We start from the raw sequence: 6,106 nt of genomic DNA, 5'->3' as shown, positions 1-6,106 counted from the left end.
CTAGGAAATTTGAAGATTAAAGTATGTGTTTTGATCAGTTTTTGATAATTTCTATGTTTTTGTTATCGTTGTTTTATATACTATCAAGCCCATGTCTCGATTTCTGATTTTTTTAATGATTTTGAAATATGACATTGATGAAATCGTGAGCTTTGTGATGTTAGTTGTTGGAAAACAAAAGATATGTGTTGGGTTGATATATTTTGTCTTTGAATTTTTGATGAATTTGAGTAAAATGGGCTAAATTGTGAAAATTGTAAATTGCAGACTAAAATGAGAAATAAAAGAAATATGTGGACTTGTATGAATAATATGAGAATTTGGCCTAACATGAATATTTGGAAATTTTGTATATTTTGTGATTAGGGACTAAAGTGCAAAAATGTGAAAATGTGAGGGCTAATTTGTAAATTGCCCTAAATGAGTGTTTGTGGATTGATTTGAATGATTTGGTGAATAAAAGGGTTAAATTTGATTTATATAGATCAAGAACCAAAGAAAACGGAATTAGATCGGAGAAAGTCGAAAGTTGTCGAGTAGCCGATTTTGTCTATCCGAATCCGTACGAGGTAAGTCTATATACAAATAAATGTGCTTGTAATGGTTTATGTATGTTTAAATGCTATTGAATAATGATGAATGGCTTATTGAATTGAATATGAGATATCTGAGAAAGTATCGATAAAGTTTCGACGTCCGAAAAGCCCCGTACGAACCATAGGAATAGTTAGGATACATATGTCATGATATAGGATCCGATATGTGTTTTCGTGTAAGACCACATCTAGGACGTTGGCATCGACTTATGATTTACATATAAGACCACGTCTGGGACGTTGGCATCATATTTGATTTCGTGTAAGACCTTGTCTAGGGTAGTGGCATCGATATTTGATTACATGTAAGACTACATCTGGGACGTTGGCATTGTATGAGCTTTTCAAGTTATCCGCGTATCCTTATGATTCCGAACGGTTCAACGGGCATTCCGAGAAATGATTGATTATATGATATGTGTATCCGATTTAGATACGTTCGAAATGTATACTATGTTTGAGAATAAAAGGTAATTGAATGTACAAGTGATGATATGTGTTATAAGTATAAGAAAATATGTTATATATGTGTAAATGAATTGGGAATATGTTAAATGTATATGAATATGTGGTTTGAAATAGTATTTGGCCATGAAATATATGTAATTTGATGATGCTTTCATGTGTTGAATGATAAGTTTATTTGTATATGGCTTACTAAGCTTTTAAAAGCTTATTCTGTGTGTTTTTCATCTGTTTTATAGATATCAAAGCTACCGAGAGCTCAGGGGTTGTCGAGGATCATTACCACACTATCAAACTCTATTTTGGTACATTTTGAAAGTGTAAATATTGGATTATGGCATGTATAGGCTAGAGGTAGTTGAATATGTTTTGTAAAGTGTATATTTAGCCATGTGATATCGCTTAATTATGGTTGAACTTATGGTTTGATTTTGGTATATGATATGTGATGCAAATTATGCCTATGTGTTGTGTTCTTTAATGGCCGAGTGAATTGGTCAATTTGGTAAGTTTTGGTGTGTGTTTGTTTGATGAATTGGTAAGATTTTGGTATGAGAATGAATGATTTGAAATGAGATTATGAAACAAATGTTTAGATATGATTTTGTCTTATGTTTTGGTACATTTTGGCATGGTTATTAAGCATGAAATTGGTTGAAAATCTTATGGCATGATTGGTGTATGTATTGGTTGTGAAATGGTTGAACATTTGGTAAGCAATTGTTGCCTATTTGATAATTGTAGGGAGGACCTTTAATGGGTGGCAAATTGGTCTTGTAAATGGCCTATTTTTACCCACACGGGCAGGGACACAGGCGTGTGTCTCAACCGTGTTACTCAATGGCCATTTCGAGCCTGGGCAAACCACACGGTAGCACACACGGATGTGTGCTAGGCTGTGTGGCCAAGTCAGTTTCAAGCATGGGCTAGACACACGGGCGTGTGACTGGCCGTGTGACTCAAGTCAGTAGCCTCCCTAATTTTCACACAGTCTGGCACACGGGCATGTCTTGTGGCCATCTGGACAAGTTAGTATGTATGCCCTGTTTTGACACGGCTTAGACACACGAGCGTGTCTAAAGCCATGTGAGGGACACGGCCTGTTCACACAGGCGTGTGACCTATACAACTTTAAAAAAAATGTTTAAGTTTCGAAAATTTTTGTATGAACTTGGTTTAGTCCCGACCCCTTTCTAATGCATATTTAAAGTCTCGATGACATATATAAGGGACTTTATGATAATATTTGACTATGATTATGGATAATATATATGAATTATTTGTAAAATGTTTCGATTTTTTCGAAAACGCCTTTAACCCTAGTCCGGCGATGGATACAGGTTAGGGGTGTTACAATAAGGTCGCTAATGAAAAATTTTGAATTCGGATTTTAATCTGAACCTTTATACCAAAATTTATGCTTGTCTCGAGTTTATGGACTAAATTGAATAAATTGAAAAATATGATTGATTTTGTATTTGATTGTGAATTGAATGGAATTTGATAGTGTTATATGTTTTGTGACTAAACGTAGCTAATGTCGACGCTAAGCCTTTGAGAAGGAAAGGAAAATAAAAAATTATTGATGAGTGACTCAAAAATCCCGGTTTGTACATTTATCATTCAGGATAGAAATATTTGTTTCTATATGCATGTTTATTGAATAATTGATCAATGAGGTAAGTATTGGTGATAGCCTGAATTGTTTTGATTGACTTTGATATGGAATATCGATATAGAGGGCTAAAATGAATAAAATGAAAAATAGCATCGACTAAATGAATTATATTACGTGAAATGGAAATTGGATAGAAATATGTTTTATAATGATAAATAAATGTATATAGATAAAGTTTTGGATTGTGATTACGATTATGATTGACAAATGGTATATGTATTGAATTGTAAAATGAAATTGAATATCGACACCCTATTAACTAGTCAAACTAAGCCGAAAATAGTTGGCATGCCATAGGATTGGATTTTGTGTGGGGTTATGCGCTTATGTGCCAAGATACACCTTGTGTGCCAGGATGCACCTTGTGTGTTAGGATGCATTTCGTGTGACAAGATGTGTTTCGTGCACCAGGATGTGCTTCGTGTACTAGCATGCACTTTACGTGCCAGATTTCCCTACTTTGGTTTATCCGATGTTGTACTTCAATGACAGTTAGGTGTATTAGTTGGATGATCCGTGTATACCATCTGAGTTCAAGTTATGTTAATAGGGGTTATAAATGGAAAAGTTGGCAAATGGTATGATGATATGCAACAAAAAATGTGCATATATGAACTATGATAAAGAAACATATATCTTATTGTGCAAATAAACTGAAAACGAGCCCTAGGGGCTAGAACGAGTATTAATAAGTCAATAGACTCCAAAAAAAGATTGAATGGTAAGTAAAAAAGGAAAATGATATGGTTTGATCAAGGAATTTTGATGATTTAATATCAATGATAAGTATGTATAGATGTTGAATTCATGTTTGATAATGAATGCCAAATAGCTTATTTATAGAAAAATGAGTAAATGAATTTAATTGGTTAAAGGGGTTGGTTCATATATATCTACAGCGAAACAAACGTAGAATCAAAGTTCTTCTATGGTGGTGATATGGATTGTCCCGATTTTTAAAGAACTTATTTTTCCTATTTTAAATTTGTTTTTGTTTTTTTTATTCATTTATTTTATTTCTACTTTTTAGTATTAATTTTATTTGAGTTTAGTTGTTTTTCCACAACAGGTGTATATACCATGGAGTGAGAGAACCAAAAAAATCGAAGAAGCCAAAAATTAGGCTCAATGCCACAACATCACACCCTAATGTTGCGACATCCAAGACAGCACGCCACATCACAACATTGAAAGGCGAAGTTCATCTAAATTATTTTATTTTGACGCTTTGTTATCCATTATCAGTTATCAACACTTCTTCGTCTTCCTCTTTTTCTTTGTATTTGTATTTGTATTTTCTTTACTTTATATTTCAAATTTCTTTTCGTAGAAATTTTTTTAGGTACTCTTCCATTCGCTTGTAACACACGGATCCCAAGACTATCACGGAAATAAAGAATCAACCCTTGAGGGAAGTTTCTTTTTTTAAGCTTATGTTTCTTTTCATTGAGGATAATATATCTTCTAAAGTGTGGGGGAAGTACATAGGACCAGTCTGTGTGCTTTCATTTGTGTGTTTACTTTGTTATTTATTGATAAAAAAATTGTGTTGTTGTGTTTGTTGCATGGTGCTTGGATTATATTAATATTATGAATAATGGTTGAAAATAATAAAAAATCTAATGATTTTTGTCAAACATGAATTTTTTTATTGGTATGAGATAATTTGATTATTTTTAAGGGAAATTGATTAGGTTACTTAGGTAAATTGCATAATAGATTAGAAGTACTGATCTGCCATAATTCGGTGTAGCAGATTAAACTAGTTTTCACACTTAAGGAGCCTAAATACAAGCATTAGTTAAGTTTATTTAGTTTTACTTACATTTAATAAAATGTGCAAATTAAATCTTTTATTGACCTTAAGGGCCAAATAAGGCCTAAGGGTGAGCTAATGTACTTTGTAAGAGTGTAAGAGACTATTAAAAGGCATTTTAGGTCGATACTGGACTCTATGTTGCAAAACGGGATGTCTAATGTAGCAACATAGGGAACAGAATGAAGAAAAATCAAGTCTGGATATAATATCACGACACAGACTAAGGGTGTCGTGACAAACCCCTGCAGATGGCTACAGAGAAACATACTGGTTGCTATGTCACAGCACAGGTACTGCTATGTCGCGACATCAACTCTGGGGCGGAAATTAAACACGAAGTAGGGGCGTTTTGGTCTATACAATAGAACTTAAAGCTGGGGAACGTCAACTGACTAGGGTTAAGGATGACAACCACTTGAAGGCTATATATAGGTTCATTTGGCACATGTTAAGGACACATTTTCATTAGCCTAGTTTCTTTCTTTAAGATTTAGTTTTGTTTTCTTTATTAGGTTTCTAGAGTTTAGTTTATTTGTTTGTTGTTTTTTTAAGAGATCGAGATTGTGGAATCATTCAACTCTATGGATTTACGCTTAATACCAATACAATCATGTCCTTTAATTTACTCTATCTTGTCGATTTAATTAGCATGCTTTCTCTTTGCATCGATTATATATTCTTTATAAATGTCATGAGGAACTAATCCTTCTATGGGGGATTTGTGAGTGGAGGTATGATATGTTAACTATTTTGTAGGGTTACTCAACGGATCAGCTGTTTGAAAAAGGGAGAGCGTGAAACAAACCCCAGGCCTAACAACCTCGGGAAGTCATCAGGGTGGTGGGAATTAACCCAAAATTGGTATTGTCCATCCGTGAATACCTTAACCCCAAACCAGTCTGGATTGTGAGGTTGGAAGATAAGTAGTTCTTGCTGGCTCATTACATTAGTGGAAGATCAAAAGATCCTGCTAGGGTAGCAACTAGTTGATTGATAAAGAACTCGAGACGATAGTTGATGAAGATTACTGAAGTGAGCTAATCACCTATAATCAGATTTGATTTATTCTTCCTTTTTAATCTCTTGAATCTTTTTTTTTATGTTGTTTTATTTTTTTATTATAGAAACCCAAAAAAATCCTTTATTTTATATTCTTTGTACTATAACTTAGTGGATAGTACTAATTAGATCTTTTAGTGTTTAGGTTAGAATTGATCTAGCACTCGCCTTCCTTGGGTACAATCCTCAGAGTATTTACTCCGTTGTAAAACTATATTACAACTAGACCTGTATACTTGGAGATACCGCCTCGTAGTTCTATATTTTAGTGCAATATTCACACTCTGGACATTAGTACTTCAGAGGCGGTTAAGTTGTTGTCACTGTTGTTGGGGAGGTAACATCACTAGGTTTATTTTAATTTTTGCATGTAAACAAATAATTATGAAATTTCTCGTTTATAGAGATGATTTTATTTTTTTTATTTATTGTTACTAATATTTTCTTTCTGCGTTTAGTGTATAACTAGCATTAGAGGCACACCTATTG

This window comes from Gossypium hirsutum, chromosome A01, assembly GCF_007990345.1.
Source record: "Gossypium hirsutum isolate 1008001.06 chromosome A01, Gossypium_hirsutum_v2.1, whole genome shotgun sequence".
Classification (NCBI taxonomy): Eukaryota; Viridiplantae; Streptophyta; class Magnoliopsida; order Malvales; family Malvaceae; genus Gossypium; species Gossypium hirsutum.
The sequence above is the reverse complement of the archived record's forward strand: the minus strand, read 5'-3'. Positions refer to the sequence as shown.